The sequence below is a fragment of the Phacochoerus africanus genome, chromosome 3 (genome assembly GCF_016906955.1).
Source record: "Phacochoerus africanus isolate WHEZ1 chromosome 3, ROS_Pafr_v1, whole genome shotgun sequence".
Classification (NCBI taxonomy): Eukaryota; Metazoa; Chordata; class Mammalia; order Artiodactyla; family Suidae; genus Phacochoerus; species Phacochoerus africanus.
Genome location: NC_062546.1, coordinates 86,005,443 through 86,031,822, shown reverse-complemented (window position 1 = coordinate 86,031,822; position 26,380 = coordinate 86,005,443). Strand labels below are relative to the sequence as shown.

The 26,380-nt window shown below is 36.1% G+C and overlaps 1 protein-coding gene and 1 pseudogene across 1 annotated transcript in view; one reads left to right on the top strand and one right to left on the bottom strand.

Moving 5' to 3' along the window:
- Positions 1 to 26,380, bottom strand: part of LOC125123010 (inactive dipeptidyl peptidase 10-like) — a 333,549-nt gene that overhangs the window by 29,702 nt on the left and 277,467 nt on the right. The window lies entirely within an intron of this gene.
- Positions 24,352 to 24,495, top strand: LOC125123834 (uncharacterized; annotated as a pseudogene).

The following is a 26,380-nucleotide window of genomic DNA, read 5'->3' as shown; positions in this document are numbered from 1 at the left end:
CAACCAAATCCAGTGTGCTCTTCTTCCAGCTTAAGCTGGAATTTTTATTTTAGATGGATAAAAAATAGATTTTTTATCTAACAATCATATTTGGATTAAAATATTTCAAGCAATTGGTTTGCCAAGATTTCTTCCACTTTTTGAAAATTCTTTCCACAGGTTGAGGATGGATGATAGAGAGATCAAATCAATTTTGAAACATTAAAAGCAAATTATCATGTCAAAATTATCTGCATAATTACAATATCAATAATAACATTTTTAAAAGATGACTTTGTATTGATATTTATTGATATTTATGAATGGTGGATTTTGTCAGCCACCAACACCCAGAATAACCTATTATGCAAAGGTGAGTTTATTACCTGCTACCATCAGGGAGGACAACATTTGAAGAGTTTTAGAGTGTCCAGAAGGAAGTGTTAGTGGGGAGGGGTTAGGGGTTATATATAGGGCTGAAAATCTAGGTTTGAATTGTTAAGACAAGTCTTTCAAAGTGAGGGCCTGGCTGAAGATGGGTGCATTTCATGATGTCACAGCCTAGGATGCGTGGACACGGAGAGGCAAGCATGTTGAAGTGACTCTAAAGTAAACAGTTGTTTGATAATTTAGAAATTTTCTCACTTTTAGGAACTCATGGTTCAGATAAATTCCTAATCAGCAACTTTCTGAAAAAAAAATGTTTATGTACTGATTTATGGCCTTATCTTCATGGTCAAAAACTCACAAGCCTTAAAAGTAAAATCTTAATATTTGCAGATCCTCACCATTGGGATGGATCCAGAGACCTCAGTTCTTAAATTCAGTAGCAAGTTGAGATCTGAGCTATAATGTGAAATGCATTACTATTTGCTTTGTATGGAGTAGGTGTAAAATAAAAGGTTGCCTTTCCCTGAAAGAGCTTAAACTAGAATATAGTATTATGTTCTTCCTTTTGCTAGACAAATTATGAAGAAAGGAATTGGACAGAAATGATAGGAGTAATTGTTTGGATGGTGGTGGAGCAGACACTAAAAATATATTCTTGTATCTCAGGATAGAGAAGGGAGACAATGATTCTCTCTTCTCACATCTTTTCATTAAAAAAAATGAATGAATTCAATATGTGTTCAGGATAATTGACTCTTAACTTCCAATGAGATGAAAAGGAAGAAAAATTATTTAATCGAAGTACCATATAGACATGCATAATAACAGCATTTTAAGAATGTTTCAAGTACACCTACCTTAATTTTCCTGTGTTAATGCACTTTGCTCATTGATTTGATTCACTCATATTTCATTACCTAATATTAACCAAAATATGAGGTGACAGCTTCGAAATATATTTCCAGAAAGGAATTTATTGATGCAATAATAGGAACTTTAAAACTGCAAGATTTCACTAGTGATTATAAATCAAATAGTAAAGTAGGATAAATATGACACTCAGAAGACCAGCTTAAGCCTCACCTCACTCAACTCCACAGTGTTGTGACAATTATGACGAGCAGAAAGAAGGACTTTTCCACCTTACTCGACTCTGCAGTGTGTGATAATTATGATGAGCAGAAGTATTTCTGAAATTTTCTCTTAACTTTGAACCATTACTTTGCCCTCGAACTCTTTCTTCAAAATTTTCTATGTGTTCAACACATCCAACTGCTATCTAAACAAAGACATCCTTTGAAGCTCAATTCTGTACAAAAGAGAAACAAACTCACAGACTTCAAAACCAATCTTATGGTTTCCATAGGTGAAATTGTTGGTGGAAAGGGAGAATTAGGAGGGCAGGAATAATATATAGGCAGTACTGCATAAAATAGATAATTAACAAAAACCTACTGTATAGCACAGGAAAATCTACTCAATAGTTTGTAATAACCTATATGGGAAAAAAGAAGGATATGTTTATATGTATGACTGATTCACTGTGCAGTACACCTGCAGCTAAAACAACATTGTAAATCAACTGTACTCCAATAAAATGAAATTTAAAAATTAAGTTAAAGCTAAATTTTTAGAAAAGCTCAATTCTGAACATGTTTTTTTCCCCTCCAATCCTTGTTCTCTGAATGGTCATTTACACTAATTTCTTCCTATATTGACTCTTTTTTTTGCTGTTGTTCTTTTGTCTTTTTAAGGTCACACCCATGGCATATGGAGGTTCCCAGGCCAGGGATAGAATCGGAGCTATAGACGCCAGCCCACAGCACAGCCACAGCAGTGACAGCAACGCCAGATCTAAGCCACATCTGTGACCTACTCCACAGCTCACAGCAACACTGGATCATTGACCCACTGAGTGAGGCCAGGGATCGAACCCGAAACCTCAGGGTTCCTAGTCAGACTCATTTCTGCTGTGCCATGATGGGAACTTCCCTATGTTGACCTTTAAACTTTCAAGTCCTGACCTCTCTCTTGTATGCTGATTTTGAATTTCTAATTCTATGCTAGATAACATAAATTTCCTTCAGACACATAAAACTCAGTAAACTAAAATTCTTCACTTTTTTGGCTACACTCTCCCCAAAGTTCAAAGTTCCATGTATATATATTTGTTACACCTTCTATCTCTTCACCTCCTATATTAAGTATTCTCTATGCCTCTAGTTTATTCCCATCACACAACCTAATACATTCTGAACAACACACTGAATTCTCTCACATGCACAGAAAACAATCACAACACTCAGGTTTCTTATTGCATGGCTTCATATTTCCCTACTTAAGATCTCCTTTTACCTTATAAAAAGTCCAGATCATCAGTTGTTTACAAGCTGTCTACACATCTCATCCTTCACTCACACTCTATTTTGCTTACGATACTCAGTGCCCAATGGACAGATCCTGTCCAGAATTTTCATCTTTTCCGAAGCTTTGTAGACTCCCACCACTTCAAAAGTCCTCACTCAATATCTTTTCAGAGCTCCTAGACCCGTCATTTAATACTTAATCACATCATTCCTTTCTAATAATTATCCTATTTTAATTCACTTTTGATGTTTGTTTTGGGTTTTCAATTACTTTATAAAGTCAAGAAAGGCTCTATTTCTTGTGTCTTTTAGAACTAAAACTATCCACGCCCACACATCTCACAGTCTACATCTACATGAATTTACTATTCAAGTGTCTGCATTAATACGGCTTTAATATTTCAGAAAATTCTTGCCAAGAAGATGAGGTTGCAAATAACTTCATCATTCTTCTTCAGGAACTTTTGGAAAACCCATTTATTTGAAAAATAGACTCCTCAAATAATGCTCACTGGAGTAAACATCTCTTTCTCAGAACAATGCATAACTCAACCAAATGGCTGTTTAATATTCAAGATCCTCTTCCAAACTCTCACCTTCCCATATGCACCAATCCTAAATGTTACAGCACAAATTTCAACCAATCCTAATCAGATTAGTGCTACTTATTAAAAGACCTGTCAAACTGGATCCCCCCAAACCTCATAAACATTCCCACTTTGCCATTTCCTTTGAGGGATATGCTACTTAGTCTGAGTCAAGTAAGGGATTTTCTTTACCAAAGTAAGCAACAAACTCAGCATCATCATGTTTAACAAGTGGTAATTTGGGGTAGTAATTTGAGATGACTAGTATTCAGCAGTTTATAACTTCTATAGTAAACAATATGGAGTTCCCATCGTGGCGCAGTGGTTAACGAATCTGACTAGGAACCATGAGGTTGCGGGTTTGATCCCTGCCCTTGCTCAGTGGGTTAAGGACCCGGCGTTGCCGTGAGCTGTGGTGTAGGTCACAGACGTGGCTGGGATCCTGTGTTGCTGTGGCTCTGGCGTAGGCCAGCAGCTACAGCTCCAATTAGACCCCTAGCCCGGGAACCTCCATATGCTATGGGAGCGGCCCTAGAAAAGGCAAAAAGACAAAAAAAAAAAAACAATATGACACCTATCCTATTGAAGGATTTAACAAATTTTTTTCTCTGCTCTAAGTAATTTGATTACATTTATCATTTATATTTATATTTATCCCTTTGATAAGTTTATTTAGAAATACATTTAGTACTACTAATAAAGACTCTCTTCATGATCAAAATTTTGTCAGTCTCCTTTGATCCCTCTCTTCAGTAGCCTTAGACCTTGTCCTGCCTTTAGCAAGAATCTTGCTAAGTCATCTTAGTGACTACCCTGGATATATCCCTTAGTAATTTTCCACCTACTGTTCCTCACACTCTGCTTCTTGGCTATAAATCCCCAGGTGTCTCTGCGGTAAACTTGAGTTTAGTCTCTTTTCCTCTATTGCAATAGTCTTTCCTCTATTGTAATCATCTTTAATGAAGTCTTCCTTACTATTTTAACAAGTGTGTAAAATAAATTTTCTTTAACAAAACTTTATAAAGTTAGGTAACCTAACTTTCATAATGTTCATAATAGTATTGAATTTAAATTATGTATTATAATTATAATTTGATATAAGCTAATTACTATTGATTAAATCAATATAAGTCAATACAGATGATGTCAGCGATTTAAGATTTAAATAAAGTATTCCATATAATTATACATTAAACTGTATAGAGAGATACAGAGAGAGAGTTTAGAAGGCTAGAACAGTGTTTGACGAACTCCAGATATGGATGTGGTCCAGATATTACTAAATTTGGCCCACAGTCATGTTTATTCATGTATTCATTTACATATTATCTATCCTAGCTGATTTTGCACTACAATGGCAGATTTTAGCAGCCACAACACAGACTACATGGCTCACAAAATCTAAAACATTTACTCTCTGATCCTTTAAGAAAAAGTCTGCTGACTTCTGCTTTGGATTATTAATTGTTTGCTTCATTAAAAGAACATATTTTTTATTTACCATATTTATAAGTCAGTTTAGTTATCAATCACTACAATGTCACTAGAGGAGCATACTTTGGGATTCCCCAAATACCTATACACTTGAAAGAATTTTTGTTTTCTAATTTGGCATGAGAAATGTATTTACCTTAAAATAATTTAAATTCCTGATAAATAGGATAAAGATCTACATACAGAATCAATGCATTTTCCTAAAAAAGTAACAACAATAAAGGCCATCTTCATTTAAAATTTGACATAATTCTTAGTAATCATCATTAAATCATATGGAAATGTCAGTCCTATGAACTGTCATGATAAAGAGCCCTTTCCAGGCTACATAATGGAACAGTTGATGGCCACTCAACTAAATGACATATTTTGATCTGTAGCTAAAATGTGAATAGAAACAATTTTCATGTGATCATTTCATTCTTTAGATTATTGGCAAAAAAATTTACATAAGAGAAAAATTAAATACCATTCTCCAGAATTTCAAATACCTTTTCCCACCAGAAGGTTTGTTTCCACTCCAGTAGCATAAATACTACTTGTACCTGGTTCTTAACTTTCTTCAGTTAAAACCTTCAGAAGTCACTAAGTCTTTACCAAAGCTTTCTTGGAGACTCATTAATATACTCAGCTATGTCTGCTTGTGTGGTCTGCTCCAGTCTATCCAAGTCAGCAGGCGAAGGGAAGAAGAACAGATTCAAGCCTTCTCTTTGTTGAGCACCTCATGTGAAATTAACATAAATATTAGTTGTTTCTATCATATTAAAGGTCTAGAGGAGTTCACATTGTGGCACAGAGGAAGTGAATCTGACCAGGAACCAAGGGGTTTCGGGTTCAATCCCTAGCCTTGCTCAGTGGGTTGAGGATCTGGCATTGAATGAGCTGTGGTGTAGGTCACAGACATGGCTCAGATCTGGCATTGCTGTGGCTCTGGCATAGGCCAGAAACAACAGCTCCAATTAGACCCCTAGCCTGGGAACCTCCATATGCCATGAATGTGGCCCTAAAAAACAACAAAAGACAAAAAAAAAGTCTAGAAGTCTACACTTCAGTGACATGTGCAAAGAACAGAGCTTATTTTAAGGTAACATGTAATGTGAAAAACATAAAGAAAAACATAAGAGGCTAGGAAAATATCTAAATCACTCCTTACATCACTAATTTTGTTTCTGCTTAAGTCAGCCACTAACTTGTCTCCATTATCCCTCATTATGGAAATATTAAACTGGGCTAATCTCAGTCTCCACATGTACATTGGGAGTCTGGGCAGGTCACCAGCAATCCTTTGCAAGAAAAAGAGTTTGCTTATTATGGGGTTCCATTTCTGTAAGGCACTTCATTGTATGAGAAGGTACTACTTGGCCTGTGATGATCTGTCTGTTGCTATGAGTAATAACCTGTTTTGTCTCCAATCCAAAGGCCTCCCGTTTATATGTGTACTGGTTGACAAGCAGAACGAAATCTCAGACCATCCATAGTTACTCACTTACATACTAAACCTTCCTCAATTTTAAACATTCCCCCCTTTCCTCTCAAAGTTTTAATTTTAATTTCTCCATCACTAATAGCAAGGCCTCAAATTGCACACTGACAGCTCATTAACTTAATCATAAATCAAATAATCTTGCACAAAACTTCTAAATTAGAGACTCTAAATGAAAATTAACTCTACACATTCAACTTGTGCTTTAATCTTACAACACAGATTTCCATTTAAATCCACTATTTAAATATCTATCTGTTTAACTAGATAGAGAGAGAGAGACAGACAGACAGACAGACAGACACTCACACACACAGGCTTCATCACTTAGCTACTTGGATCCTTTTTGGCCATTCCATGCACTTTAGTAAATTTCCATTAACTACTGATATTGTTTCACTGACAAACATGTTTACTCTCCAATATATTTGATAAGGCTATGTCCTTCTTATTGTGAGAAGTAAGATAACCAAAGGAAATCTTGCTAACTCCATTTTGCTCTGGTTTTGGCTGAAACACACACCTATGACCCCCTCCTCTTTATGTCTTCTCCCAGCAACAGTTTCTTTCAATTAGCCAACTGGGAAGAATGTGAGCCCTGACATGACCAATGGGAAGGGGACATGTACATCACTTGCATTAGGGATAAATAAGGAGAGTCTTTTCTTTGCATGTGATTTTTGATTACCCATGCCCTTCTGCAGAAGTAAAGAGCCTTGTCAAGATCTCCTTGTGTTCATGTATCTCATTTTCCAACACTGAAGATTCAAGCATTCCCCAGCAGATCTGGGGGCTCATCTGGAATTTGGGGTCCACTGGAGTGTGGATTCTAAAGGAGAGGAGATGTGTCCCATGGCCCTGTTGTGGTGGCCCTGAATTAAGAAGTCCACACCTGTGAACTTCAAACATGTGGAGGGTTCTTGACAATGCAGTCAACCACAGTAACCAGGCAACTTCATGCAAGGACCAAGGTAGGAAAGATCATAGGGGTGATTGAGTATATCCTTGGTGGTCAGGGAAAGGTGGTCAGCCTCAAAGGGTCTCAGGTGAAATCAGAGGATCAGAACATGATCCTGGAAAATGGAAAGTAAGTCTTCCAATCTGTACCTCCACTTGGAGGATTGAATTGAGGGGGGGGGAATTCCTCCAGACAATCCTCTGCAATTAATGTTAAAGTATTGGGGCAACAATCCATGGATGAAGGACAAAAAGAAGGGAAGAATGATTAAATATTGTTGTTTTATATGGACACATACACCTATTCTCACTCCATCCATCTTCTGGCCAAAGTTTGGACTAGTCAAGGATTGTATCTGTCAGCTGCTTATTCAGTTTGTCCAGGACAAGTCACTGGGGTCTCAGGAGGAAACTGATTATGCTCTTGTTGGTGGCAGAGACTGGTGGTTTTATCTTCCCTCAGAGCATGGGACCAAAAAGAAAATGAGGAGGAAACCCAAGAACATTTTTGGGACATCCTCTCCTCCATGAGACCCCCTTGGCTAACAGTTACCACCTTACGACCACCAAATTGGTGCTGGCCCCACTCCAGCCACAGGTGCCACCACTGTCGCTGCTAGGGGAGCATGGGAAGGGGGGGTGCAGAGCCCACTGTCCAGGTGCCAGGACACTTCCTCCACTTGTGGAGTTAATGCAGGAGGTGAAGGGGTGCAGAGCCCACTGTGCAGGTGCAAGCGCACTGCAGCTGCTCGCATTGTCAGAACAGGAGGGGGAGGCCACAGGCACAAGCATGCTGCTGAGGTCCATGGGATCAAAGCCCACTACCTCAACAAAACCAAAGGATATGGCAGGGCCTTATTCCAGACTGAGGCAAGAGTTAAAACAATGTCAGGAGGATGTGGGAAATTCTCCTTTTACAGTAGCTACCCCTAGGGAAGGACAAACAAATGCAAATGTTATTCCCACTACCAGAAGGTTCCCTTAGGTAGGGAGGACTAGGATATGTAAATGCCCCTTTAACTAGCACTGAGGGCTGAAATTCTAAGAGGGAATTACAGCCATTGCTGGAGGACCCACACAGGATAGCAGATCAAGAGGATCAGTTCCTTGGACAAGTCTATACATAGTCCAAGTTAACATCTATTTGAGCATTCTATTTTCCTGGGAAGAAAGGGGGATGGCTGGAAGGCCAACCATGGCCTTGTGGGAGTGAACTCACCCTCCCCAGCCAGGGATGTTAGGGCAGAAAGTAAATTTCCCTATGAGGACCCCAGGTGGGACAATAACAATGCCTCCTCTGGGGGCATATGATGGACTTGAGAAATCTCATAATTCAGGGAATTAGAGATGCTGTATCTCAGACTCAAATATATCTAAGGCATTTGAAGTATGGCAAGGTAAAAGTGAGGGACCAACTACATTTTTGGAAAGACTCAGAGCTCAGATAAATAAATAAATAAATAAATAAATATATATATATATATGGTGGAATAGATTCCACTGACCCTTCAGAAAAGGGTATGCTCAAACTTCATTTTGTAACTAATAGTTGGCCAAATACTTCAAAAAAAATTTTTTAAATATAGAGGATTGGAAAGATAAAACATTAGAGAACTTACTAAAAGAGGCATAAAAGGTTTATGTGAGAAGGAATGAGGAATGGAATTCTATTTTACCAAGGGAAAAGAAGAGTAAGTCTGTCTTCTAGCTTGTTGTTTTAAATGGAAAATAGGGGACAAACTATGGATACAGAAAGTGCTGGAAGGTTTGTGGGAAGTAGACATTGAGAGAACTAAGTTAAAATAAGTTTAATTGAGTAAATTAATTTTAAAATAAGCTGGTGCAAAACTTAAACTTGGCTTTTCTTAAGAAAACAAAGTTTTCTTGGAATTCTACTTTGATAACAGATAATATAATGTTCTTTTAAGTGGTCTGCTATATTTGCTTTTGAGATCTCTTATAACTTTGGTTAAGAAAAAGTATTATCCACAGCAACCTATGATTCTATATGATCAAATTAAACCAAAAAAATGGTTTATTTATAAACACTATCAAATTCTAATCAAAGTACTTTTAACTTGGCTAACTTTAAAATGCTTCACGGGACACTTGAGGCATTCAAAAAAAAGTTTTGGAGTTTGCATCATGGCACAGTGGTTAACAAATCCGACTAGGAACCATGAGGTTGCGGGTTCAGTCCCTGGCCTTGCTCACTGGGTTAAGGATCCCATGTTGCCGTGAGCTGTGGTGCAGGTCGCAGATGCAGCTTTGATCCCACATTGCTGTGGCTCTGGAATAGGCCGGCAGCTACAGCTCTGATTAGACCCCTAGCCTGGGAACCTCCATATGCCGCAGGAGCGGCCTTAGAAAAGGCAAAAAGACCAAAAAAAAAAAAGTGTTAAATTTACTAGAATTATTTGGAGTGTTAAAATACATAGAGAGCAGTGATAAACCTCATGTTATACAGATGAATAGGTGTTTTTAATATAGATATTCCAGAACTTATACAGTTTCTGAAATTTGGATATGTACTGGTACTATAATTTTTTTTTCTAGTTACCTCAAATTGTTTTATGTCACAACAGTTACCAAGTTTCATTGTCAATTTGCATTACAATCAGATTTAAAATGTGCCTTAAGTCTTTTGTCACTGTTAGTTAATGGCTTTACCCCAATACCTTTGCAAAAATGTTTCCTCTTCTAGAAGATCTATAGAAAGAACTTTCTTTTCTTTTCTTTTTTTTTTTTTTTGGAAGAAATAAAAGTTTCTGACTTCCAGACCTTAATGATGAGCTGGATAAGAAATTTAAAAAAAGAAAATTATAAAAGGGAATCTGATGATTTTAAAAGTAAACAAAAAGGATTGGTTACATTGGACTGTGTGAACTGGTGAATATGGTTATAACTTTATGGTTTCTATTTAAAATAATACTGGCTTTTAATCTGTGTTTTCCAGGTATAAAGAAATTCTCCCCAACAAGCAATTTGGTAATTATACCTTCGTAAGCAGAACTGAAACATTTCTCCCTTTTCTACCTGATTTCTTCAGAGAATGGAAATGCTCAGGTTCCCAGAAGTTTTATCTGATAAATTAGGAAGAACACATTGTATGTAGCCTGTAGAAACCTCAAGGTATCTGGGTTTTTAAAAGGGAAGGAATTCACCAAGATCTTTAAGATAAAAATCTTTAAGACAAACCCTTGGCATAACTTTCCTAGCCCTGAAATGCCTTTTAAAAGCTTAGTCTAAGATTCCTTATAAAGTTCTAACAAAGCCAATTAAAAAAAAAAAACTATATGATCAATTTTATTCATGTAAATCATCAGGCCAAGGTTGTGGACATCAGACTTAATTGGCAAATAAATTAGTCTTGGCTTGGCTAATATTTGATAAAAATGAGAGCAATTTTAGAGAGAAAGAGATGTTTCAATGAACACTTGTTAAATCTGTTAATGTAATTCTTTTAATTGTGGTCAATATCGCTAAGACTTACTTCCTAGATAGTTCTTTGTTCTTATGTTATATTGTTGCAAAGTTTAAGTGAGCTTCTAAAAGAACATTCTACGCTTATTTCTAAAGTTTGTCTCGGTAATCTATTTTTGGATAAAGATCAGATGCCCCAAAACCTGCAACAAGGGGACTATGCGTACTAAAATGGACATGATATAAAAGGACTTTTTCCAAGCTTATAGAGGAAGGCACCCATCCCCTACTATGGAGCCAGGAGGAGGTACAACAATTTAGGGATTTAAGAGAGGCGCTGACTGGTGCCCCTCTTCTGGCTCTACCATCCTTTTGAAAAACCTTTTCATTTATTTGTAAGCCTGGGCTGGAGAACAGCTCTAGGGGTCCTCACACAGGAACATGGGGAAAGCCACCACCTAGTGTCCTTCCTTTCATGCCTCCTAGACCCTGTCACCAGAGGATGGCTGAGTACATAAAGTTGGTAGCTTCCACTGCCCTATTAATTGAAGGAAATAGAAAACTCACTTTTGGAGGAAGACTGTGAGTATAAAAACAGGATATGGGGACACAAATGCATGGTTGAAATGGATAAAATATTCTGTGGACACACTACAAAAAGGAAGATGTTACGCTTGTGCCACAGGGAGAACAGAGGCCCAAGTGATTCCCCTTCCTCTGGGATGGTCATCAGACTTACAGGGTCTTGAATGTGTGATGGCCCCATTCCAGGGAAAAACAGCTTGAAAAAAATGAGTCCAGTTGGACTTTGTCACTGCTATTCCCTGAGGTCAAAAGTTATGAGGGTCAGCCCCCAAGAACTGTTCAGCAGCCAAATGAAAACATCAATTTCTCCTCGTGTCTAAAATGCCAAGAGGCAAAAGCAACTTTCTTAGGCAACCTGACCAGGTGCAGTGAAATCTGGTCCTACATCACCCCCTGACAATAAAGCGCAATTCCAAATGCCTTGGGCAGATGTCTGGTGGTATTGTGAGAGTCCACTAATGGGCACCCTTCTGGAAAATTAAAGTAACACCTGTACTTTGGTGCAATTGGCCACCCCTTTCACCCTGGCATTTAGGCCCCAACCCTGAATTCGGCCAATCCTGAGGGAATGAGACATCACCCCTGGTCTATATTGACTCAATAAGTGTTCCACGGGTTGTTCCAAACAAATTTAATGCAAAAAAAATCAGGTAGCTCCTGGGTTTGAATCTGTTCTCTTTTTGTGGTCAACCATAAACAAAAATGTTGTTTGGATAAACCTCAAATATCACAATCAACAAAGATTCATTATTACACTAGAGATGCAATTAAAGAAATATTTAAACATCCAGGGCCAACTAGGAAAATGGCATGCAAAAATAGACCTGCTTTAGACATTGCGCTGACAGAAAAGGGTGGAACCTATGTAATGATTGGTATCCAGTGCTGAGTGTTCATTCCCAATAACACTGCCCGATGGTACCATCATCAAGGTTCTATGTTGACTAATAACCTTAGCACATAAACTTTCAGAAAATTCTGGTATTAATGACCCCTTCACAGACCTTTTAGAAGATTGGTTTGGAAGATGGAAGAGACTAATAGCTTCAATCCTTTACCCTCTAATTGTGTAGTTAGTGTCCTTGTTCTAGTTGCATGTTGTATAATTCCTTGTGCCAGGAGACTTATTCAAAGACTAATAAAACCAACCTGAAAAAACAACTGGGACCTTCCTCTCCACTAAGCCAATATGCTTAAAAGAACATAAAAGTCAAACTATGCTCAAAGAGTTTGAAGAAAAGAATATCTGATAAAGAAATAAAAGGGGGAAATTGTGAGAAGTAACACAATGTCTTTCCTATCAAAGGAAATCTTGGTTACTCCATTTTGCTCTGGTTTCAGGTGAAACACCCTCCTGAGACCCCCTCTTCTTTACCTCTTCTCCCAGCAACAATTTGTTTCAATTGTTAGTTTCAATTCTTCAACCAGGAAGAATGTGCCCACTCACCTTACCAATAGAAAGGGGACAGGTACACCACCTGCATTAGGGATAAATAGGGAGGGTCTTTTCTTCTTTGTGTATGCTTTTTGAGTACCCATGCCCTTCTGTGGAAGTAAAGAGCCTTGTCGAGATCTCCCCATGTTCATGTGTCTCAATTTCCAACACTGATGATCTGAGCCATTCCCTAACATTATCAGGATGCAATGACTTGAAATTGGTCTTCTAGTAGAATGGATAGATGAATCTGTTACCTTTCCCTATCTAGCAGTAGCTTATCTTAGACAGAGTCTCCTCTTATGAAAATGTTTTTTTTTTCCTAGTCTTGTTTAATATTAGAGCCCTCAAGATAACAAAAGAAAAAGACATATGTAATCAAAGACTTTTTGCTTCTGAATCTAATTATAAAGTAGTATATATTCATCATAAAAAATTTGTATAATGCTGGCATACCAAAGAAAAATGTGAGGTTTTTTTTTTTGTTTTTTTTTTTTTGTATTTAGGGCCACACCTGTGACATATGGAACTCCCACTGTGAATATTTTAAAGTGTTTCTTTATAAAACATGAGGTCAAAATCTCAATGTACATCATGGTTTGCATTCCTTTTCTTCTCTTAAAATTATGAATTAGGAGTTCCCGTCGTGGCGCAGTGGTTAACGAATCCCACTAGGAACCATGAGGTTGCGGGTTCGGTCCCTGCCCTTGCTCAGTGGGTTAACGATCCGGCGTTGCCGTGAGCTGTGGTGTAGGTTGCAGACGCGGCTCGGATCCCGCATTGCTGTGGCTCTGGCATAGGCCGGTGGCTATAGCTCCGATTGGACCCCTAGCCTGGGAACCTCCATATGCTGCGGGAGCGGCCCAAGAAATAGCAACAACAACAACAACAAAGACAAAAGACAAAAAAAATAAAAATAAAAAATAAAAAATAAAAAAATAAAATAAAATAAAATAAAATAAAATTATGAATTAGTCATTATACCCTATTACTATCCCCATTGGCTATTTCAAATGCCTAACACTTTCAGCTCAAATTTACATTTGGAATGAAAAATAAATCAAAACATGATAATTTGAAATAAAGAAGAAAAAAGTGACAACATTTAAGAACAGAATAAAGGAAATGTAGATGTTTTACTTGTGAACATAGTTTCCCAAAGTAGCACTGAGGAACTGTTTGCCTGAAAACTAATTCATACATCTAAACAACAGATGCTGTGACTTTTCAAATGCATAATGCCATACCTTTATCAATTTCTGCATTTTCAATTAAATCTCTAGAGATTAAAATTGATCACTGCATTCCAAGAAGTACATAATTGAATCACAAGGTAAGACTTGATTGAATAGGAAATTGACTTAGTTCACTAAATTGGAAGTATCACATTGACTTAAAAAGAAACAACACTGAAATAAGTGACAAAAGGACTGCTTCAAAATTCACCTACTGAAAGGCAATCAGACTCTGGGAATTATAACAGATATATAAACCATATTAAAATACATATAAGATGTTACCAATACAAGAAAACTAGCTAGTTCTATAGCCAAGTTTAGTAGAAAGAGGCAATAACTTTGGGCAACAATTTTGGTTTTTGAGTTTGGATGAAATCACTATATTTAGATTTTTTTTTGTAAACAGTGTTAAGATTCATTAGAAAAGCTCAACTGATTTAAGAAAAATGCTGATTAAGCTCAAATTATATATGGACTTAATCATAATATGTCATATCCCTAAGATTCATTTTATCTAACTATAAACATCCACTATACAAATGTATGTTCTTAGGAGAAGGCTGATCAGATAAGAGCACGTAGATAAATTATTATTACCATTTTATACAGCAGAGTAGGAATTGTAAGAAAAGTAAAGGATTATTTCTGTTTAAAGTATTGGAAGCCCTGAGTCCAAAGGGATTTACATGAAAAAAGGAACAGACTGTATGTTAGCTTCAAGGTATCAGTTGATGCAGAGGCTCAAAGGATGCCATCTGAACTTAGGTACTATCTCATAGGTTTCTTTTAGATGGATCCATTCAGATAGGCTTTCCCTTAATGACCAAAAGATGACTAAAATCTTATGGCCTCTTAGCCTCTTACTTTCAAGCCTAACAGGAAAAATAAAGATTCTTTTTCCAGAATTCTCAATCAGAGATTCGCTTTTCTCTTTGGTCCTGATTAGTCCAGGAAGACATTCTTGCCTTGGGTGTTAGGAGTATGTGATGTAATAATAAGCACAGGACTAAATCTCATGTCCACTCCTGCTGAGGGTTGAGTATGTGTTGATTTTAAAGAAAGAAATTGTGAAACGGTGAAACAGAAAAGAGTTCTATTATATAGTATAGCGAATTGATGAAAATTGCTTTTATTATGGGGGTGTTGTTTAAAAGAAAAATGATGCCTTTCTAAATTTACCATAAAATGGCATTTTTTTTCTTTATATGGCTGCATCTGAGGCATATGGAAATTCATGGGCTAAGGGTTGGGCCACATCCACAGCAACACCATATCCAAGCCACATCTGTGGCCTATGTCACAGCTTGCAGCAACGCTGGATCCTTAAGCCACTGAGTGAGGCCGGGGATGGAACTGACATCTTCACAGAGAATATGTCAGATCCTTAACTTGCTGAGCCACAATGAGAACTCAATAAAATGGCATTTTATCATTCAGGAAATTGTAGCACAATTGATTATAAGAGTGTGTGTGTGTGTGTGTGTGTGTGTGATGGGTACCTGATAGCAGAAGAATGGGTCAATGAAAGGAGCTCAATTTTAGGAATTGTTAAAATTATGAGAAATTTTTCTGGCTTATTTGGAATCCTGCCATATTCCCAAGTCACACTTCCCTTAGAGAAAAATGACTGCCTGAAAGCATAAGACTTCTGTGGCCCATGGAGGAAGATTGCCAGGAGGAATGTGTGTGTTTGCCAGGATGTGTAGTCAGAGAGTCATTCTACTGAGGGGGAAAAAAAATGCTGGCATCAGATCAATCCAAGACTGCTGAGGAGATGGAGATATATGTCCTAGAAGAATCACAAATCTCCATCAAAGTTTCAAGTCTCCTGTTGAGTTGTTAAGAGATACCAGATTTACCGAGGAACAGACTGAATTTATGAATGAGTCTTGCCAATAAGGATAAACTCTAAACATACTATTTAAAATCAATCGTTTGTTTTTATAGAACCTTTGTGGTAGTAAATATGTTGTATTCCTCAAATTACTGACCTCAATCCCAACTTAGATAATGATTAACCAAATCCTGAATACTAAACATCATGGGTAAGTTCAAGGTCCTTCCCTCCTTTTTAAACAATTATATAATTTACACAAATATTTAAAATATTGGTATATGTAGTACATATTTATATAGGAGTATATATAGTGTAATATATATTATATAGTGAGAGAGAAAGATAAAGAGTATATTTTAGAGATTTAAGATAAGATCTTACTCTTCTACTTCTTAAGCATTTAATTTTTGGACTAGTTACATTAGTCACTCATAATATACTCTTATCACTAAAAATATGAAAAAAATTCCAATTAAGTTGTTTAAATATAAAATACGCTAATGAATGCAATATCTTGTAGAAAGTATGTGTCAAATAAGTGATGCTGGGTTTGTTGATGATGGAGGAAGCAAAGTTGATTATGATTTTAGCTAGTATTTAAAAAAAAATAATTCTCCACTTGACCTATAGTCCATCTTTATGAGATATTGTCATTAATCATTAAAAAGGTCACCTACACTTTCTAAAAGGAAATATTCAAATTTCTTTATTTACCTCATTACTTATATTAGAACTGGGTATACAGTTGGTATATATATGTCTTATTGAATTAATGTCTAAATCTTTACATTTTTTATATTGTGTATTTGTGTATTGTGTATTACCACACACATTTGATGAGGACTAGGTAAGAAGAATAGAGTGGACTCCACGGGCTAATTATTCACTCAGTGATATAAGAAATAATATATACTAAGACCTAAAGCCAATGATGAATGGAGACCAACTCAATGACATGAAATAATAAATAGATTAAAAAATATGATATATGGAGTTCCCATTGTGGCACAGTGGAAATGAATCTGACTAGTTACCATGAGGTTGTAGATTCGATTCCTGGCCTCACTCAGTGAGTTAAGGATCAAGAGTTGCTGTGAGCTGTGGTATAGGTCACAAATGCTGCTTGGATCCTGTGTTGCTATGGCTGTGGCATAGGCCATCAGCTACAGCTCCAATTTAACCCCTAGCCTTGGAACTTCCATATGCCCTGGGTATGACCCTAAAAAGCAAAAAATAAAAATAAAAATAAATAAATAAATAAATAAATATATGATATATTCATAAAATGAAACTTTTTGTCAATAAAGTTTGTCCAAGTAAGAAAACACATAGAAATAGAAAGTAGATTAGTGGTTTCCAGGGGTGAAGGGGAAAGGGGAAGGGGAAGTAATTGCTTATGAGTACCTCTTGGGAGAAACATTTGGGAAATAGACAGCTATGATGCTTGGACAACTCTATGAATATATTAAAATGATTGTATACCTAAAAGGGGTGAAATACATGGGACATGAACTTCATCTCAATAAAGTTGTTATTGAAAAGAAATAAATCAGAAGAAAGGTAAAGAAGACCAAAGAAGAAAAGGCTGAGATGCCAATAGTTTAGGAAATTATAGGGAGTTCCCATCATGACTCAGCAGTTAACGAACCTGACTAGTATCCACGAGGATGAGGGTTCGATCCCTGGCCTCACTCAGTGGATTAAGAATCCAGTGTTGCATGTAGAGTAGGTTGCAGGTGCGGCTCAGATCCTGCATTGCTGTGGTTGTGGCAAATGTGGGCAGCTGTAGCTCTGATTCGACCCCTGGCCTGAGAACTTCCATATGCTGCAGGTGTGGCCCTAAAAAGCAAAAAAAAAAAAAAAAAGATTTGTTTTGACTCTAAAAGCAAAAATGTTGGTTGAGATAGAAAATAAATATATATGTTATTTACTTGGGATTTGTTCCGGCTATTCAAAATAAACCTAAACTCTTCAGCATCTTTTAACCAGAAATAGTTTTTGTGTTGTGACTGCTATCTGTAATTCATCTCCTTTACTCTGAACCATCTCATCCTTACTTCTGTGAATACAAGGATCTACACATAGTAGATCATGGATAAATTATGAACATTTAACATTAGTCATGCAGATATATGAGCAGTCTAATTTCTTTATCTGCAATTTTTACATATTGTTTCTATAAAAGGAGTCCTGAGAATAAAGTTGACAATTTAATTGGCTCTAAAATATTTTGAAGGGCTGGAAGGAACCAAGGAGAACATTTTTGGCTAATATCTTCCTTTTATCAATGAAACAATAAATTCGCAGGAAGTTAGGTGAACACACTGAGAAATCAGTAATTAAACTGAATTAGGATTCCAAATATGGTCCAATTTCTGCAACACGGGCTATCTGTTAACTAATAACTGATCAGCATTATCAATTTAGTTCCTTAAGTTGATCCTCCAGCCTGTGTATTCGTTTCTTTCCATTCAGCTTCAAAGTTTTAAGAACCTCCTTTTTTGAAGCTAAGAGAGTCACTACTAAATTATAATTAAGTCAAGGTTGAGCAATACCTTACTTATGGTATAAAGTACCTTCCCTACTACTATTTCCAAGATGGCCTCAGTTAGTCTATTGAAGGGGCCCAAGGGCAATTGTTCTCCTGCAATTCAGGATGAGAAAGCTGATAATAGAATTACTAGGGGAAAATGTGGATCAGAGCCTTTGGGGACAAATATTCCACACTTTATCTTCTAACATAAACACAATCAATGGATCACACTTCTCATCTTACTAAAGGTACTCTGAGTTTTCTTAAATTCTCTATCCCTTGCCATCCATCCAAATATAATTTTTTTAATATTCCACATTGTACTGAATTCAAGCCACCTGTTTGCACAGATGGCAGCTTTCTTGCTTATTTTTATACAAGAGCTAAAAATCTAGGCCTGACAAAACAAAAGAGTTAACTGCCACTTTGCTTTGTTTCCCCAAGTTTAAAGTGAGTTAAAGAATCAGAGAAATCAGATGTCTCTCCTTAGCTTTTTATTTCACCTTTTTTGTCTCCCATTATCTGGGAGATTCTTTGCATTGAAAATTATGTTTTGGCTTCACAAAGATGAACCTTCCTGTCCCTCTTCCTAATACGACACCTACTACACACAACAGTAAGCAGATAAAAGTCACATCTGCAAATCCTGCCCTCCACTTTACCTGCATTTTATCCTCATAACATTTGCTCTGGGGCACAGCTGGAAGCACAAATATGACAAACTAGTAGATAAACTAGTGTTTACAGATGCAGATAGAGAAGACAAGCACTAATTGTGTCCTTATCAAAGTATTCTGATAAACAATTAACAAAATAATACACACAATTTTCCAACGAATGGTTAGAATATTCAAGCAACTATTAAGTGTTTACATGTTTCTGAGAATATGAAGGGGGAGAAAATACAAAATAAAATCCAGTCAGTAAAATAAAATGATGTGATATATTAAAATGTACCTATTAACTTCCATGATAAGAAAGGCAATTTTTTAGGCTTTTATACTTATTTAATTCTCACAGTAATGGCCCTTGTTATATAAGAGAAAATTGAGCTTCAGGGAACTTAGAGAACTGGACTAACATTAAACAATTAGCAAAATGGTGGGGCCATGATTCTGGCAGGAGATAGACTTTAAATACAATTTGTCAATGAGATTTGAAATATCCACTCCAGAAGATATTTCTCCCTACTTCTAACCACTTCCAGCACATACCTCACCTGGTACTGGCTGACATCCTGAATACAGAGGCAGGAGTTGAAGGAGCAACATCTAAAAGCCTTTGGAATGTCCCAATATGGGATGTAACTGAGATCTGAACATGGCATGTTCAGAAGCATATGCTTCCATGTAAATTCTGCAAGGTGCTGTTTTCTGCTTTGGTGGCATCAGCTATCAGAAACTGCTCAGAAACCAAGATAGCAGCACGAAAGCATCTGGCTAGCAGTGGACCTAGTCCCAGACTGATGGGTCAGAGAGAGCCACCACTGAAGCTCAGCAAAGATGGAGTGGTTAACTATAAATGGTCAAAGGAAGACCATGATGGGGGGTCAAGTTCGATTGAGTCCTCCTACTCTTATGCTAGACCCCAGGTCATCATATCAAAGATTAATGTATGTGTGTTCTTATTTGAAAAACGTGTCCTTTTTTTCAATTTTCATTATGTGAAAATACTCATAAAATTTACCACATTAATTTTTAAGTGTACAATCAGTGGTATTAAGCACATTCATATTGTTGTACAATCCATTTCCAGAATCCCTTTCATCTTGCAAAACTAAAATTCCATATCCATTAAGCAATAGCTCCCTAAACTCCTCGTCCCTCAGCTCCTGGCAGTTTCCATTCTACTTCTGTCTCTATGAGTTCCACTACTCTAAGTACTTCATATAAGTGGGATCATTCAGTATTTGTTTTTTTTGCTAATAGTTCATTTTACTTAGCGTAATGACTTCATGATTCATTCAAATTATAGCTAATGCCAGAATTTCCTTTTTATCTTTTTTTTTCTTTATCTTTTTCAGGGCTGCACCCACAGCAGATGGAGGTTCCCAGGCTAGGGGTCTAATCAGAGCTACAGCTGCCAGCCTAGGCCACAGCCACAGCAACACCAGATCCGAGCCATGTCTATGACCTACACCACAGCTCACGGCAATGCCGGATCCTTAACCCCCTGAGTAAGGCCAGGGATCAAACTGAATGAAACCTCATGGTTCCTAGTCAGATTCGTTTCTGCTGCACCACAATGGGAAATCCCCTTCTTTTTAGATAAATAAAATTTCATTGCATGTCTAGACCATTCATAAGTGGGAACTTGAAATGGTTCCATGCTTTAGCAATTGTGAATAATGCTGCTATGAACCTGGATGTACAAATAGTTTTCAAGATTCTTTCCTATTTTTTTTTTTTTTTTTTTGCTGGCTGTGCTGCAGAATGTGGAAATTCCTGGGCCAGGGTTTGAACCTGTGCCACAGTAGTGCCCCAAGCTGCTGCAGTGATGCCATGTCTTTAACCACTGCACCACAGCGGGAACTCTCTGCCTCCAATTCTTCTGGTGTTATACTCAGAAGAGGAATTTCTGGGTCACATGGTAATTCTATGTTTAGTTTTTTGAGGAACCTCCATACTGCTTTGCATAGTGACTGGACAATTTCACATTCCTACCAGTATTGCACCAGGGTTCTGATTTTCATCTTCGACAATACTTGTTATCTTCTGTTTTGTTTGTTTTTGCCTGTTTTATTTATATATGTATATATAGAAACCATCCTAATGGGTGTGAGATGATATCTCATTGTGGTTGATTTACATGTATATGTCCTTAGAGTTTAGTGATGTATATCTTTTCATATTCTTATTGGCTACTGGAAAACCTTGGAAAAGTGTCTATTTAAGTCCTTTGGCCAGTTTTGAATCTGGCTGTTTGGTATTTTTGTATTTGAGTTTTAGGAGTTCTTAAAATATTCTGGATATCCCTTATCAGAAATAGGTTTTCAAATATATTCTCCAATTCTGTAGACTGTCATTTTACACAGTGGATGGTCTCTTTTGATGTACAGTAAAAAATTCATAAAGTCCAATTTATCTATTTTTCTTTTTGTTAAGCCTCTGATTTTGATGTCACACACACAAAAAAATTGCCAAATCCAATGTTGTTAAGCTTTTATATTATATTTTCTTCTGAGACTTTTATAGTTTTAAGTTTTCAGTTCATGTCATGTTCCATTTTGAGTTAATTTTTGTATATGGTATTAGGTAAATTTCAAACTTCAGTATTTTGCATGTTGATATTCAGTTGTCCCAGCACAATTTGTCAAAAAGATTGTCCTTTTCCCAATGAATATTTTTGGCACCTCTGCCAAAAATCATTTGTTCGTTATATGTTAAGGTTTATTTCTGGATTCTCTGTTCCATTTCATTGTTATATATATCTGTCTTTATGCCGCATGACACTGTTTTGACTACTATAGCTTTGCAGTAATTTTTAAAATCAAGAAATGTGAATCCTCCAAATTTGTCCTCCTTTTCCAGGATGGTTTTGACTATTCACAGACTCTTGTGATTCCATATGAAATTTAGAATGAGTTTTTCTTTTTTTCTTTTCTTTTTTTTTTTTTTTTTTTTGCTTTTTAGAGCTGTACTGCAGCATATGGAAGTTCCCAGGTTGAATCAGAGCTGTAGCTGCCTGCCTACACCAGAGCCACAGCAACACACGATCTGATTCATGTCACACCACAGCTCATGGCAATGCTAGATTCCCAACCCACTGAGTGAGGCCATGGATTGAACCCACATACTCATGGATACTAGTTGGATTTGTTTCTTCTCTGCCACAAAGGGAACTCTCTAGAACAGGTTTTTCTACTGCAAAAACTATTTCTGGGATTTTGGCACACATTTCATTGAATCTATAGATAATTTTGGGTAGTACTGACATCTTAACAATGTTAAGTCTCTAATCTATAAATGTGGTATATCTTTCCATTTATTCTTATCTTCTATAATTTCTTTCAGAATTCATTATTTTTTTTTCTTTAAAGTTGGGTAGAATTCATCATCAAAGCAATTAGATCCAGGGCTTTTCTTTGTTATGCAATATATTTGTTTCTTTTTTTCCTTTTTCTTTCTTTTTTTTTTCTTTTTTCTTTTTAGGGCTGCACCCAAGGCATATGGAAGTTCTCAGGCTATGGGTCAAACTGGAGCTGCAGCTACCAGCCTATGCCACAGCCACAGCAATGCGGGATCAGAGCTGCATCTGCAACCAACACCACAGCTCACAACAATGCTGGGTTCTTAACCTGCTGAGTGAGACCAGGAATTGAACTCATGACCTCATGGGTACTAGTCAGGTTCATTACCCCTGAACCACAATGGGAACTCCCTTGTTAGGTAATTTTTAATTACTGTTTCAATATTCTAACTAATTACAGCTCTTTTCAGATATTTATTAAAATTTCCTCATTATTTGTTATTTGTAGGTTTTAATGTTTCTAGAAATTTATACATTTAATCTGTTATCAAATTTGTCTATATCCACTTGTTCGCAGTACTCTCAAATCTTTTTTTTATATCTGTGGATTCAGTAATAATGGCCTCACTTTCATTTTGATTTCAGTGATTTGAATATTTTCTCTATTTTTCTATTTCTTTCTAAATATTCCATCTATTTAAAGGTTTGTCAATTCTGTTGATCTTTTTGAAAAATAAACTTTGCCTTCACTTTTTAAATTTTTTTTTCTTTTATCTATTTCATTTTTTCTGCTCTAACCTTTATGATTTCCTTCCTTCTTCTACTTTGGATTTAGTTATTTATTCTTTTTCTAGTTCCTTAGGTTATAAAATTAAGATGTTGATTGGAAAGCTTTCTTCTTTTTTAAGGTAACTGCTGATAGTATTAAGTTTTTCCACTAGCACTGCTTTTACTGCATCCAGTATATTTTAGAGGCATGCTCTATTCTCATTTTCATTCATATCTAAGTATGCTACACTTTCCCATATGATTTCTGCCTTGATCCATTAATTAAGAGTGTGTTGTTTCATTTCCACAAATTTGTGAATTTTCCACTGTTTCTTCTGTTATTGATATCTAACTTTATCCCACTGTGATCGAAAAGATATTTTGTATGACATCTACATTTTAAAATCTATTGAGATATAATTTGTGGCCTAACATATGGCCTATCTTGGAAAATGCCCCATGTACACTTGAGAAGAATGTGTATTCTATTGCTGTGCAGTGTTCTCTCTGTAGAGCTAGTTGGTTGACCATGTCATTTTCGCCTTCTATTTTCTTACTCATCTTCTGTTTTTCCTATCCATCACTTAGAATCAAATATCCATCTTTTATTGTAAAGCGCTCTAATTTCTTCCTTCAAGTCTGTCAATTTGTGCTTGACATATATATTTTGATGGTTTATTATTGCACATATAAGTGTTTATAATTATTCACATATTTTGATGGCCTATTACTACACATATAAATGTTTATAATTATTCTATCTTTTTGTACTGAGCCATCTGTTAATAAATAGTGTTGTTCTTTCTGGTAAACTTTTTTGACTTCTTATTTTAAATGTTTGTATAATCACACATGCTCTCTTTTTGTTACCATTTGCATGAAATATATTTTAGGGCCTATGGCTTTCAATATTTTTCTGTCTTTGTATCGAAAACGAGTGTCCTACAGACAGCCTATTGTGATTCTATATTTTATCCATTTTGACAATCTTGTCTTTTAATTGGTGAGTTCAATCTGTTTATACTTTAACTATGATAAGTGATGACAAGTTGTTACTGATAAGGGAGAGCTTCTGTCATTTTTTGGTTGTTGTTTTCTATATGACTTATAGCTTTTTTTGTTCCTTATTTCCTGCACTAGTGTTCTCTTATGTTTGGTTGATATTATATCGTGACATATTTAAATACCTTTCTTACTTCCTTTTTGTACATTCTATAGCTATTATATTTGTGGTTACAATGGGAGACACATTTAGCATCCTTAAAGTTATAACAGTCAATATGAATTCATACTCAATTAACCTCAGTATCGCTTCTCGGCCTTTTGGCTAAGATCAAGTGCAGTTAACCTCAGTAACACACAAATCTCTGCATGTTTATAACTTTATTTCCTCACTCCTTTTAGTTATTGATGTTATAAAATTATATATTCCTATATTGTGGTTCCACAAACTGTTTTAAATACATTAATATTATTAATTATGTGTCATAATGTGGAGTAATAAACCAAATTTACAATAATATAAGGTTTTAGAATTATTTTTTATGTATTAATCTATTACATCATGTAGAAAACAAAAAAAATGAACTTATTAACAACTGTAACAATATCTCTAGCTTTTATAATTGTCCATTTATTTACTTTTAATGAGAATTTTATTTCTTCATATGGCTTGGAGTTACATTTAGGCATGAAGGGCCCCCTTTAGAATTTCTTGTAGAACAGTTATAATGGTAGTGAACTCCTTTAGCTTTTATTGACCTGGTAACGTCTTAATGTCTTCCTCACTTTCGAAGCATAGTTTTTCTGAATACAGAATTTTTGGTTGACTTTTCGGTTGACTTTTCGGTTGACTTTTCTTTTTTCTTTTGGCACTTGAATATATCAGCCCACTGCCTTCTATTAAGGAATCTGCTGATAATCTTATTGAGGACCCATAGCATGCAATGAGTTAACCTTCTCTGATATCAAAATTCTCTCTTGTCTTTGCCTTTGACAGATTGATTATAGTGGGTTTCAGTGTATGCCTCTTTGAATTCATTCTACTGGAATACACTGAGTTCACTGAATGTTCATATTTACATCTTTCATTCCTATTGGAAAGCTTAGGGCTATTATTTATTCAAATAATCTCTCTACTTATTTGTCTCTATATGCTGTCGTGCATAATGTTTTCTACTTGAAGTTTCACAGATCTCTTAAGCTCTGTTATCTTTTCTTTATATTTTTATTTTTATGTTACTCAAATTTATTAATTTCCACTATCTTATCTTCAAGTTGGCTCACTCTTTCTTCTGTTTTATTAAATCTCTGCTTGAATTCTTCTAGTAAATTTTCCATTTATGTGATTTTAGTTTATAGCTCCAGAATTTCTTTTTGGTTCTTTGTATTGTTTTCCCTTTATTGATATTTCTATTTTGTTCATACATTGTTATTTTCACATTTTACATGTCCTCCTTCAGCTTTGAATATCTATAAAAACCGTTGATTTAAGGTCTTTGTCTAGTAAACCTGCCATTAGTGGGGTTTTGTTTGTCTGTTTTTCAGGAACAGATACTACCGTCCTTTTGTTGGAACAGATTTTGTTGGTTTACTTTTTTTTCCTTTTGAATAGGTCATACTTTCCTATCATCTTTTAGGTCTTTTTTTCGTTACTGAGCATTGTTCATTTGAATGTAGTATGTAGTAGCTCTGGAAACCAATTCCTCTCCTTCCCCAGGGCCTGCTGTTTTTAGATTTTAGTTTTTGTTTTTGATTACTGTAAGCTGTTTCTGTGTTGAAGATAACTGAGCTGAAAATTTATGTTTTTTTCAATCTTTTATGATCCTATACTGTTTCCTTGGGCATGTGCAGTGACTTTCTAATTGTCCAATATATACAGCTGATTTTGAATGTGTCAGTCTTCAATGTCTGGTACTCAGAAGGGGAAAGAGAAAAAAAAAAAAAATGAAGGAGGCATGGAAGGTGCTGGCCCTCTCAATATCCTGGAAGCCACTTCAACCAAAAGGAGAGGAGTTTGCAAACATGGATTAGGTGAAACAACAATGTCCAACACCTCTTTGTCTGCATGTTTGTGATCAGAAGTAACAATCAGCAATTAGAACACTGATCTCCAATATTTGGAGGATAGAGTCCTTTTTGTCCACTCTGGATCCTTTAAGCTTCTCATGTATCATATGCACTGCTTCCTGACCCAGGGAGAGGTGTGAGGGAGTAGTAGCTGGTATTGTGCCAAGAGCTGAAACTGACTGATGTCATTTGCAATTTACAGTCCAAAACTCCCCCTGCAAGCCTTCAATAGACTTCAGAGTTTTGAAATAGTTATAGCAGACTGAT